Here is a 13,851-nt window from a genome sequence, read left to right on the forward strand (position 1 = left end):
TTAAAAAAAGGATGAACTGCCCTGTAACTAACTAATGAACTTCAACCAAGTCCACATTTCCTTCCCCTACCCCACAATTTAGCCAATAAAATTTAACTGCTTTGTTCTCAAACCTAGTCTCTAAAACCTATAATAAATCCAATCTTTTTTTAATCTAGAAGGGCAAATTTGAGTTCACCTTCAGTCTCCTTACCAATCAATTCACAGTAAAGCAAATTCTCTTCTCAAAAGCCCTGAATCTGATCTATGCCCATTAGATTAGAGTCCATTTGCTCAGAACCAAACTCTCTAACCTTGTCGAAAGAATCTACTCACTTGAAGATCCACCATTCCACAAGTGAGCTTGTCCTTTGCCACCAGGGCCTGCGCGGGGATGGAAAAAAAGAATGTGCTATAACCAGAGCAGATAACATGACCTAGTTGGGTGCCTGTCAGTCTTTCTCTGCAGCGCAACTGATAACACACAAGTGTCCCCAGGGCAGAAGACAGCAGCTGACCGGCGGAGCAGCAATTATAAACTGGACACATGTCTCCCCAGCCAGCCTCCATTCCAGTTAGGTGTGACTGTGTAATTAAGTGCCAGTCAATGGGGTATGAACACAAGTGATTTGCATGGTGCCCCTTCGTCCGTGCAGATGTGGTAGGAAGCCAGCAGAGGCCGTGTAGATAAAGGCCACGCCTGAGGCCTGTGAGTGTCCTCACATGGTGGGGTTGCTTGAGTGACACACGAACAGACAGAAATAAATGCCTATCCATGTGAGGCAAGTTATTTAGGGTTCCCATTAGAAGAATCAAACCAACATCCTAATAATTCAATTCCTTACAGTACAGTAGGACTATAAATCCCAAACTGGGTCATGCATAAAGAGAACTGAGGCTGTCTAAGGTTGAATTTCCTTTAAAAGAACCTAAAATGAGGATCCAAGTCACAGTGATTTATGACTTATTAAAAAACATTCCCGAGAAAAACTGTTAAAGGAATGGGGATTAAAAAGTGAAGATGGCAAGCCAGGTTGTGATACCAGATAAAGCCCCGAGAAGGAATTGTGGCTCCGTCCTTCAGGGTGTTCTGGGGATGGTACAGGTCAAGGCGGCAGGTGAGGGAACAGGATAATGTGCACCCTTGTAATCAAGGATGCCTCCAGAACAGTAGAAATTCCCTGACACGTCCAGCACATCACAAGCAGAGCAGATCCAGCAGCCTGTGGGCAGCCTGCCAACCAAGGGGTAAAGGTGCTGGCAGGAGGGAGTGGAAGCCGACTGGGAGGGCACCATACAAAATCAGTACAGGAATCCAAAGGAACCTAGGTGGAGTGTTGACAAGGTCTGCTCACACAGACGCAGAAAAATTTCGCCTGGCAGTTCCAAATGATCACTCATGGTACTTGGCACTTATTGAGGGGTTCCTCTGCATAGTAAATAACTGCCTCTCACCTTCACCTGGGTATTTCTATTAATTATATCTTATCTCCAAGGCTCTAGCATGGCAGTCTTGTAGCAGCCACATCATAGACTGACTTGTGTTTCAGAGGTCCCCGCAAGTCCTAAGAGAAGAATGACAATTGTACAGGAGTTCCTGATAGGGCTGTTTATCCCTACTCACAGCTCAAGAAACTGAAGCAGCAGAAATCATGGCCCTTATTCCTGAACATGGAATGACACTGCCCAGATTTGTTCCAAACCTACTAAGGAACAAGCACTTTGTAACATAGAAGGACACTTGACAGGATGACTTCAGATGGAACATGCAGCTCACAACAAACTAGAGCTGAAGATTCAGCTTCTCTCTCCCACTCCCCCACATTCACACTCACATACACTCACACACAGAGAGACACACACATACTTTTCTAAAGCTTGCCAAACATCTACACCTATGAAAATGGAAATGATAACGAGTAACCCCGGCGACAGTGAGTGAGGTGCGGGAGCACAGGCGCTCTTACATGCTGCTGAGTCTGAAAGGGACTAGGTTTGAAAAGATTCAAATACATAAAATACTTTGACTCTCTTTATAAAAATCAATGTTCAGGAAGTTTGGGGGGCATGCAGTTGAATGAATTTTAATACATCTAAAGATACATACAACCACCAACACAATAAGGACGCAGGAAAACTCTCGGGTCAGGGAGATGGACACTTCCGATCAGCCTCTCCAAGGAGGTTCAGTGCTGGATCTCTTAGCTTGCCTTGGGCTGTGTTTTCCAGATGCCATGCAGGAGCCATGCAGGCAAGAGGTTTGTGTTGTATGGAGGCGGAGAAACCAGCACTGGCCAGGGCAGGGTGGCCTGTGGAGAGTGGGGCCCTGCCACAAGACCTCTCTGATTCCCAGGACTCTGCTCTTCTCATCCAAAGGGACCCAGAAAGTGGGCATTAGGCATTACACCAGCCTTTCCATTTCTAAGTCTGACTTCACTCCTGGAGCATAGGGAACCACATGTGCCAGGTAAGAAGAGACATGGCCCAATACCAGGCCTCACCATTCAGGAAGAAGAGGCAAACAGAATAACACCTAGGTGCTGGGACAAGAGAACATTGAAAGCTACAGCAGATACTTGAATAACATGTCTCCGTAACATTGATGAGAGAAGACGAATCCCCACCAATGCTGAAGTGAACACAAATATTGAAAAACATGGTTTCATTTTACCTCCTTTCACTTAAAGCTCAGTCTCCAAGAACCGATTGACAACACTTAGTTGTCACTAATGTATGGTTCATGCTAAAGTGAATATTTCTAGCCAGCAGATTGGGTCTTGATGATGTAAAGAAAAAAATAATGAATTTGAATCATCATATTTGGTAGTAATAAAAAAATATGATAGCACTAAAGGTAAAGTCTAAAACTACAAAACTTTCAGGAGAAAATATCTGTCACATTAGGTTAGGCAATGATTTCTTGGATGTGACACCAAAAGCAAAATCCATAAAAGAAAAAAAATGATAAACATGACCGTCAAAAGACAGAGTTCAACATTAACTGTTCTGCAATTTGGATAGCGAGGAAGAAGTGTGTTGTCACAGATCAACAGTGGCTGAAACAGAGAGCAGAGACCACAGTAGGTTACTGCAATGACTTCATTCTAACCTTGTCAATTCTTTATCCTAGAAGCTAGTCAATGTGGAAGTAAAGAAAGGGTATTGCTTTCCTCTCTGTTCAGAAATTTTCAGAGTATATATAAGGTTGGAAGAACAAAAGAAAGCAAAAGAAAAAAATTGTACGGATGATGTCATTCACGATATCAGTGAGAAAGTTCACCAGCATGTATTTCAAGATCTGTTAACATTAGTTCCTACAAAACAAAAAACAAATTCCTTTCAGGACTTCAAGGAATTCTTTCAAGGCTCATGCTTAAAGTTGTCAGAGGTGCTTAAATGTAAGTGTCCTTTGGATTTAGCAGAAGACAGTTAAAACTGCTTACTGAGAGATGGCTTAAAAGTCTTGTTGGGTTCTCTTCCAAGGACAGTCTTTATAAACACTTGAATAAATTGTATAAAAATTCAGAAATGTGGCTTTCTACTCATATTTTTAAATTTCCTTTTAAAACAAGGTTGGGTAAAAGGAGACATCTTATTTCATAATTTCATTTTTAAAAGGAAACATTTAAATACCACATTATGTTCTTATTTTTAAGAACTCTAATTCTACATATGTCACCTATTCTACATATGTGTCTTCTCATCGTACATGACATAGCTATATATGTCATACTCATACATAAACATTCTAATTCTACATGGGTCATCATACCATTCTTTGATGTGAGGATCAAATGATTTTTAAATATTTTCCACTTTTGTAGTTAAAAGCTGCCCAAGGGTCTCCCCTGGTGGCACAGCAGTTGAGCGCTGGGTTGCGAAGCTGCCCGCAGCCTCTGCAGCGCCAGTTCAATCCCCGGCCGTGGTGAGGGTCCCACATGACACGCAGACCTCTCCTGCCGCCCGCTGCTCCCCTCAGCAGTGTACTTCATCAGTCTGCCTGCTCTGCTCTCTGCTCTGACTCTGGTGAATTCTCTCACCCTCCCGCGCTTCTGACTGTACCCAGTGTGCTTATATAAATAAATAAATCAATCTTTAAAAAAAAAAATTATTAAAAAAAAAAAAGCTGCCCAAACACTAGAAGAACAATTAACCTTGGTTAGGTTGAGTGTTCTAAATTCCTAAAAGATAATCTTGTACTTGAAAAAATATATTAATGATTACTGGCATAAAGATATTTACATTCTAAAGAATAAAAAAAGTATTTGCCAATTCTCATAATTTTTTTAAACTTAAGTTCACAATTAACATGTAGAAAAGTACTCAAGTACACAAAATAATCTCTTGTATTTTGGGAGGGGAAGACCTCTGTAAATCTTGGTTTCTGTTTGTATAGAGATTATGCAAGACTCAGACTCAGAAAAGACACTGATCAGATAGTCATCTTTTCTTCGCATTAAAGATCTAATGATAATAGATTTTCAAGGAGCTTATTGATGTCCATATAAAATCTATTCTTTGCAAATCTTTATTCTGGTTACCTTGCTGTTACTTTTTTAGGATATGAAATTCATCTAAAATTTGAAATTTATTGGCATCAAAAATGTGGAGTTCAACCTTATTTTTAATGTCTTCTGCATGTGTCATATTCTCTGCATTTTTAATAATACTGTCATGCTTTTATGAAGTTTTTTGTTTATATTATCCTCTTAAAAGGTTGATAAAACCTACTTTGCTGTTTAAATTTTTTTTTAAGATTTTATTTATGCATACAAGAGCTGGGGTACAGGCCAGAGATGTGGGGGTAAGAGGATTTACCAGAGACAAAGCAGGGACCAGAACAGGCAGATCAACCGAAGTATACTGTTAAGGGGAGCAGCAGGCAAGTCAGGAGAGGTCTGCTGCACCATGTGGGTTGCTTCCTGGCCGGCCATGGGGATCGAATTCGTGCTGCAGAGGCTGCGGATTGCTTCATAGTGTGGTGCTTACCCCTTGCGCCACCAGGGAGGCCCTGCTGTTTGAATTTTAATGCATTTCTCCCTGAATTCTCTCTGTTGCTCAGTTATCTTTATTTTCTAGCTTGTCAAAAGATCTCCATATCACTTACTAATTTGTGTTTCTGTAAATGAATTTAAGGCTATAATTTTTTAAATAGATATGGCCCCACCCTACAGGTTCTGTTTTATACTCTTATTCATCTCATAGTGTTCTTTTTTCACAAAAAGAGAAAATCTTGGTTAGTAGGTCACAAATATTATTTTGCGAATATCTAACTTACTTTATCTGAGTTATAATATGTAAGATTTGTTACAAATTTCTCCATACCTCCTTGCCTTCATTGATAGTTAAATGTTTAAGTAGTATATGTTAAATGTTTAAGTTTTTAATGTCTGAGGTTTCATACACTATATATTTTCTGAAACACAATCATTTATAAGCTCTGTGGAAAAAATTCTTGTGCTCTTTTCTTTACTGTCACTTCCTCCCTAGCAATCACCGATCTGTTCTTTAGTTCCTATAGCTTTTCTTTCCAAGAATGGCATATATAGGGATTACACAGTAAGTTATCTTTCACTCATTTCATTGTGTCTATAATTCATCTAGGTTGCATTTATTTAAGTTGCATTACCTATGTTGCACCTATCAAAAAATTGGGGGTGTTGGGGCCTCCCTGGTGGCACAAGGGGTTAAGACACAACCTATGAAGCTATCCCCACCCAGGGAGCTACCCACATGGTGCAGCAGGCCTCTCCTGTCTCACCTGCTGCTTCCCTCAGCAGTGTATTTCAGTCAGTCTGCCTGTTCTCCCTACTCTGTCTCTGGTGAATCCTCTCACCACCTCCCTCCCCGTACCTCTGGCCTACACCCCAGTTCTTATATGCATAAATAAATCTTTAGGAAAAAATTGGGGGTGTTTTTACTGGTAAGTAGTATTCCATTCACTAATTGAATGACATTTGAGTTGTTTACAGCTTTTGGCAATTAGGAACAGAGCGACAACAAACATTCCTGTACAGGTTTTGTGGGCAAGTCTTCATTTCTCTAGGGTAGATACCCAGGAGTGAGACTGCTGGATCATACAGCATAAACATGTTTAACTCTATAAGAAATGTCATTTTGACAAACAGCAAACCATTTTCAAGATTTACATTCCCACCAGCAATGCAGAGTTCCAGCTGCTCCACATCCTTGTCATCACTCAGTTGAGAATTGTATTATTCACTATTGCCTGCTGATAGATATGTAGTGATAAATCATGATGGTTTTAATTTGCAGTTCTTCAGTGGTTAATGATGTTGAACATCTTTTCATGTGATGATTTGTCATCTGTATGTCATCATCAATGAAATGTCTGTCAATGTCTTTGGCTCATCTTTTTAATTGGGTTTTGTTTATTGTTGAATAAGAGTTCTTTCAATGTTTTAGACATAATTCCTTTGTCAGATAGGAGATTTGTAAATATTTTCAACCAGTCTGTAGCTTGTGTTTTCATTCTTCCAACTGTGTCATTTGCAGGCCAAGAGTTTTATGTTTTAGTAAAGTCCAATTTATTCATATTTTCTTGTATGGATTATGTACATTGAGTCATGTTTAAGAACTTCAAGTCATGAAGATATTCTCATGTATTTTATTCTAAAATAATATTATATGTTATAAAATAAATATAAATATATTCTATTATATATTATAATATATTTAAAATATATATTATAAAATAATATATAATGAAATTTATAATATATAATAAAATATATTATAAAATAATATATATGTTATAATATATATAGTTTGATGTTTTGTTACTTGGATCTATTATTTCCAGTTAACTCTTGCTTAAAGTAAGAGACTTAGGTTGAGGTTTACTGTTTTGCTAATGGGTGTCCACCTGTTCCAACACCATTCGTTGAGAAAACTACCCTTTCCCCCATTAAATGACTTTAAGGCCTTGTCAAAATCAGTTGGGCATATTTGTGTGTATCTATTTCCATACTCACTAAGCAATGTTTCCTTGATCTATCTCTTCACAATACCATACTCTCATCATTACTGTAAATCTCAAAACAACTAGTACAATTCTTCTGCCTATAGTCTTTGTTTTCAAAATTGCTTTTGCTATTTCAATTTATTTTTCATAAAATTTAGAATGGGCTGGTGTTCATCTATTAAAAACCCTGCTGGGATTTTGATTAATACTGCATTGTGTCTATAGATCAACTTAAGGAAAACTGACATCTTTCCTTTGAGTATAGAATTCATGAATACAGTATCCCTCACCATTTGTCACTCCTAATTTCTTCTATCAGCTTTTTAGAGTTGTCAGCACATACATCCTATACATATTTTGTCAGATATATGTATATAAGTATATAGAGATATGTACATAAATATTTCATTTTTGAGAGGAGCTATTAAAATGGCATTTTAATGCAAATCAAAACTCCACTGAGATACCATTTTACACCAATGAGAATGGCACATATTTAAAAAACTAACAACAACAAATGTTGATGAGGATGTGAAGAAAAAGGAACTCTCCTGCACTGCTGGTGGGAGTACAAACTGGTCCAATCACTATGGAAAGCTGTGTGGAGATTCCTCAACCTGCTAAAGATGGAGCTTCCATATGATCCAGCAATTCCGCTCCTAGGTATTACCCAAAGGACACAGAAACATTAATTCCAAAGGGCACCTGCACCTCTATGTTTATAGCAGCACTAGTTACAATAGCTAAGCTATGGAAACAACCCAAATGCCCAAAAACAGATGACTGGATCAAGAAGATTTGATACATATACACAATGGAATATTACTCAGCAATCAAAAAAGATAAACTCATGCAATTTGTAGCAACATGGATGGAACTGGAAGGGATCATGCTCAGCGAAATAAGCCAGAAAGAAAAAGAAAAATACCGGATGGTCTCACTCATAGCAGGAATTTAGAAAACCTGAATAAAGGGATCAGGAAAAAGACTAATTATAATAAAGTAAAAATCAAAATCAAAAGCAACTATAAACCAGAGACACACTACGGGGGAGGGGAAGGGAAGGGAGTAGGATCAAAAAAAGGGGGGTGGGAATTATATGGGGACCAAGATGAAAATGCATACATTGTACAAAAATGAAAAATGATGTAAAAAATGTATAAAATTTAAAAAAGACATTGAAAACAATGGCATTTAAAAACTGCTTTTCAATTGACCATTGTTGATGTATAGAAATATGACTGATGTGTGTATGTTGACCTTGTGTCCTACAAACTTGCTTACCTCCCTTAGTCTAGATTTTTTGGTGATTCCTTGCAATTTTCTACAAAGAAAATTTGTAGATAGGAAACTACTGTATTTATTTCTTCCTTTGCAGTCTATTTGGTTTTTGTGCTTTTTTTGGGGGGGGGGGGCAAGTTTTATCTTTTTTTATTTTTTCCTGACTGCACTAGCTAAGACTTCCAGTGTTATGTTGAATATCAGTAGTGAGAGTAGTCATCCTTGCCTTATTTCTATTATAGAGCGAAATCATGGTTTTTTACTTTAAGTAAGATGTCAGCCATAGGATTTTGTTTGTAGGTACCCTACATCAAGTTGAAAGATTCCCTTCTACAATTCTACACCCAATTCCCATGTGTGTATTTTTTAACCACCAAACAATTCTCTGACACCAAGGGGATTTCCTACAGTTCAACTTAATTCTGACACTAATGACCTGGAGGTAGATTCCAAAAGTGACGCTTAGTTCTGTGAGAATAGACTTAGTGTGTGACTCCCTCCCTACTGCACACTTCACACACCAATAGCAAGCCCAGTTTGTCACTTGTGCTTCTGAACAACCCTGTCCTTGCACTTGTTTAATTTGCTAGAGTGGCTCGCAGAATCTAGACAAATATTTTACTTGCTAGATTACAAGTTTTTAATAAAAAGATGCAACTCAGACACAGCCAGATGGAAAAGATGCAGAAAGCAAGGTCTATGGGAAGAGGGATGCCTCTCTCTGGGAACCTGCACGTGTTCACTGACCCAGAAGCTCCCTGAAACCTGTCCTGTTAGCTTTTTATAGAGGCTTCATTACATAGGCAAATTATTTAAATCATTGGTCATTGTCAGTGGAACTCAATCCCCAAGCCCTTTCCCCTCCTCTGAGGTCTACAGTAGGACTAAACACTCCAATTCTTTAATCCTTTGGTTGGTGCTCCTGGCAACCAGCCTTCCAACTGTTGTCTCATTAACATAACAAAGACATCTTTATTGCTCTCCTCACAGGAAATTCTAAGGGTTTTAGGAGCTCTGTGCCAGCAACAGGACCAAGACCAAATATATATTATTATAAATCACAATATCACAATTTCTATTCTTTTTGAGAATTTTTAACAGAGATGGCTTTTGGAATTTGCAAATGTACTATCCTTTTTTGCATATTGTAGTTTATAATTTGCTAACATTTTCTTGAGCATTTTGACATCTACACTCACCAACAATACTGGCATGTGCTCTGCCTTTCTGTATTCTTTGTCTGGTTTTGGTGTTGAAGTAATGCTAGACTCATCCAATTTTCTAACAGTGCAATCTCCATAGAAAGGGGAGGTTCTAAGTTCCCTGCCTCACCTAAGGCAGGGTGGAGCTGAGCAGCAAGGAGAATCTAAAAAGGACTTGGGAGAGAAGGCTGAAGGGAGAAGACCTAGAAAAGGCACATGGGGCAGAGAGACATGTAAAGAAGGCTTGGACTTGCGTCAGGGACTTGGGGGACATGGAAGGAGACCTCACTGTGGTGAGGCTGACGATGACAGCCTTTATTCTGACTTGTATTTTGATTTTGCTCTTTTCCTTCTGGACTTTCCTGGTCCCTTCTGCCCCTTTTCTATAGGTCCCCACCAGAAGGTGCCTTAGACTTGTGGCAAGCTTAGGGCCAATCCTGTTTGTCAGGGCAGTTACCTGCAAGGGGATGGGTAACTTTGGGTATTTTATGGGGAAACTATTTTTACTATATTCTTTTTCTTCTCTCTATTGCACACTAATTATATGCAAGTTCTTTTTTTTAATTGAAGGTTTTCTGCACTAGGGGTATGCAGCAGATGGCAGAACCTGTTTAGAATGTGCATGTTTGGGGGGTCCTGTGGTGCCCCTCATTCTACCCGCTAACACAATTGAGTTGAGGAATACATCCTTTTATTTTTCTGGAAGAGATTGTTCACAATTGGCATTTGGTAGAACTTGCCCATGAAACCACCTGGGCCTGAAGAGTTACCCTTTTTCAAGAGTTTTATCTACAGATAGAATTTCTTTCATAGTTTTAGTCAATACAGGTTCTATATTTTATCTCAGGTGAGGTTTTGGATAGTTTGTGGATTTTGAGGAATTGGTCCATTTCATCTAAGTTCTCCAATTTTTGTGTAGTTTTGTAGTATTTCTTTTTCCAAGCCTATGAAATGTTCAGTGATATCCCCCTTTTTGCTCAATCCATTAAAACAAGAAAATGACAAGCCTAAAATGGAGGCACTTGTGCTAAAGTTTACAAAGAGGTAATGCCAACTCCCTGAGGCTTCCAGTTTCCAGAAATGTAGTGTCTGGTCAGCCCCGTGACTGGTGAGGTGACCTGCATGGTAACATCTCCTGCCTTCCTCCAGGGATAGGTGACTTTGCCTGAAATAATCTTTCTTTTCTTTCCTTGATAATAATCCTGTCCCACCCTCTCTCCAGCTATAAAAACTGTGTACAATTTTTGGCAGCATCTTTCTACTTCCTGAAGGGGGAGAGTTGCCCGTTGAGTATTGTTTAATAAACAACTAGATCTTAAAAATAAAATCATTAATAACTCAGTTGGATTTTTGTTCTTAACAATCCCTAATATTAGTAATTTGTGTCTTCTCTTTTTGCCTTCTCAATCCTCCTACAGATTTGTGATTTTCTTCAAAATAGCAGCCACTGTTTTTCTGTTCCTGTTTCATTTATTTCTGATCTGTCTTTGAACCTTTTGTTATTATCTCACAAGTTCTTTATGTTACAGGGCAGAGAGAGGGGCAGCCCAAACCCTGCAAAATTGCCTATTCTAAATGGGTTCTGCCATCCGCCGCATCAACACAAAACATGAGACTTTAATGGGAAGGAACTTTAATACAATTAGGAAACAATACAGGAAAGGCAACGAATCTAGTTTCTAAATTAGGCACCCAAAGTTACCCATCCCCTCATGGGTAAAACTCCATCCAAATGGGATTGGCCCAGACCAAGACCCCAAAGCCTGCCACAAGTCCAAAGCATCTTCCAGTGGGGACCCACAGAAAAGGGTCAGAAACAACCAGACAAGCCCAGAAGCAAAAGAGCAAAATCAAAATTGAGACAAAACCCGCCATTGTCACCTCCCCACGGGTCTCACCCACATCTGTGTCACCCCGTCCACGACCAAAAGGCAAGCGCAGCTTCTTCACGTGTCTCTAGGCTCCATGCGCCTCCTCCAGGTCTCCTGGCTCCATCCTGCTTCCTTCCTCAGTCTCCTCTGCAGCTTCTTCTCTCCCTGCTCAGCTCCACCCTCCCTTGGGTGGGGCAGGGAACCTGGAACCTCCCCCTTTCCCGGGGACCACCCTGTTACACTTCGACTCTGTTAGAGGAATAGCGATGTCCTAAAGGGACTCCATGTCTGGGTAGAAGGAGACTTGGTACTGATCCAATTGCTGAGAATCACACCCCCAGCATGCCAGGACCCAGACTTCTTGCAAGGGAGGCCACTGGGACCAGGGGTGGGGCTAAGCAGTCACATTGGGCTTAAAACTGAGCACGTGCCTGCTCTTGGCTCTCTTGCTCTCCTGGCTTCAGCCTTAGCCCTGGTGTATCAGTTGACATGGTGCTGCTGGTGGGACACCCAGTCTTCTCTCTCTGTTCTCCCACTTCTCACTCCCTTATAAATAAACTGGTTTTTCATTTTTTGAATTTCTCTGTGTCTGCTCTTGGGTTTTGTCTCGAGTTTTTAGTGCATAGATGAGGATTCAATCCCAGTAACCTCCATTTCCTCCAGGGTGCCCTGTAACAGCTCTGCCCAACTTCTTTTCAATTAAAACCATCCTGTGAATTTTCCATTTTGATTATTTTAATTTTCAGTTCTAAAAATGTGTATTTACTTCTTTATGTTCTCGATGTGTTTACTGAGACTTTCTATTTTTTAGCCTGTTTCAAAAGTTTTCACAATTGCCTCTTTGAGCATTTTTATAATGGTTGACTCAAATCATTTGAATCAGTTAATTCTGTCATCTGTGTTAGCTTTATGTTGGCATCTGTTGATTGTCTTACCCATGCAAATTAAATGATAAAGTATTGATTATTCATTTGTTGAATGACTTTGGATTGTATCATGCTATTTTAAGTGTTATGTGATCCGTATCTTGCTTGAATTTTATGGAGAATATTAATATTTTTGTTTTGGTAGGCACTGGATCTGGTTGAATTCAGGCTGAAAGTTACAATCTGGAGACTATATTTCCAATGTCAGTTCAGTATAAGCCTTTGTATGGTGGGCCTGGTGGGATAACATACATTTGTAGAGGAGTAAATCTGTGTCCCTGAAACATACACAGTGTCATAAATCAACATTACCTCAATAAGCACAATTTTTTAAGGGCTTTGCAATGTTTTTCGTGTCTATCATAGATGTAGATCCCTCAGTTTGGAGCTTACAGTGGTGGCAGTAATTTTTCCATTACTTTAGCTTTCAAAACATGGTCTGATAATTATAACATGCACACTGCCCGTATCACAAATGAGCCCTGAAGTTCATAAATTGTCATCATGTCTCTGTTCATGAACAGTCACTTTCCTGAGCTCCTCCTGGCAATCTCCCTGCTCTACTTTCTGATTTCTTAGCTCTCCCCTTTTAGTCTTCTGGTCAGAAACTTGGACTGCAGTTACCCCACCATGCCATGCACTTCCATGATGAGACTTGATTTCAGGTCAAGTGGTGGGAAGACAGATATGGAAAAAAAAAAAAAATCAACAGGGGTTGGCCCTACCTTCTTAGTATCAAAGATCAACCACCGGCCCCACCTGGACAATTGCCTGAGAGCTGGGTATGAGAGAACAGCAAAGAGATGATTACATCCTGGAGGGTTTATGTATGTATGTATGTATGTGTGTGTGTGTGTGTGTGTGTGTGTGTGTGTGAAGAGTTCCCTTTCCAACTCCTCAACCAGAAGGACCTAAAGATTTTCCTGGAGTTCTTTTGAGTTTCTGGCTGTTTTGAATTCAACTGGGAGATAAATACAGGGGAAAAAAATGAACTCCCTGCAAGGTTGGTGGTACTATGGTTTCTGGGACTCTTTCCCAATCTGCCTGCTGCTATTTACTTTTCCAACTCCTCAACTAGGTATTCTGTTCAGGTCACAGGCAGTGGAAGTGATGGACAGTACACTGACTCCAGCTTACTCAGAACCTGAAAACCTAAGGAAATAATGAAAAAAGTGCTAAGAATGTATATTTAAGGATTTTCATCACAGCAATGTTTACAGTAGTTTTGTAGCCTGTGTTATTCTTTGCAAGCAACAAAATATGGTTGTTCTCATTTAAATATGGCCGATTTAAGCAGTAACTACATTTTTAAGGGATACTGGGTAGCTTAAACAAAGTCCAGGAGGATGAAAAATTCATCTAAGATGTTATATAGCCTGAAATAATGCTCAGATTCAAGCTACTAGTAAGGAGCTCACAGCACCATAGTCCAGCATTGCACACTGTGTTGCCTGGGCCCTGATCACCACCAGTCACACGGTTACTCCTGCTGCCCCCAGAAAACTGATCTTTATGCCTCTTCTACTGTCACCAAGGACTGCTCTATACAGCTCACACTCGTTTGACTCCCTCTGACCATTCGGAGTGTTTCCTGTCTGTAACACTCC

This window comes from Talpa occidentalis, unplaced genomic scaffold, assembly GCF_014898055.3.
Source record: "Talpa occidentalis isolate TD23 unplaced genomic scaffold, MPIMG_talOcc4v2.1 talOcc4.10, whole genome shotgun sequence".
NCBI classification, from domain to species: Eukaryota; Metazoa; Chordata; class Mammalia; order Eulipotyphla; family Talpidae; genus Talpa; species Talpa occidentalis.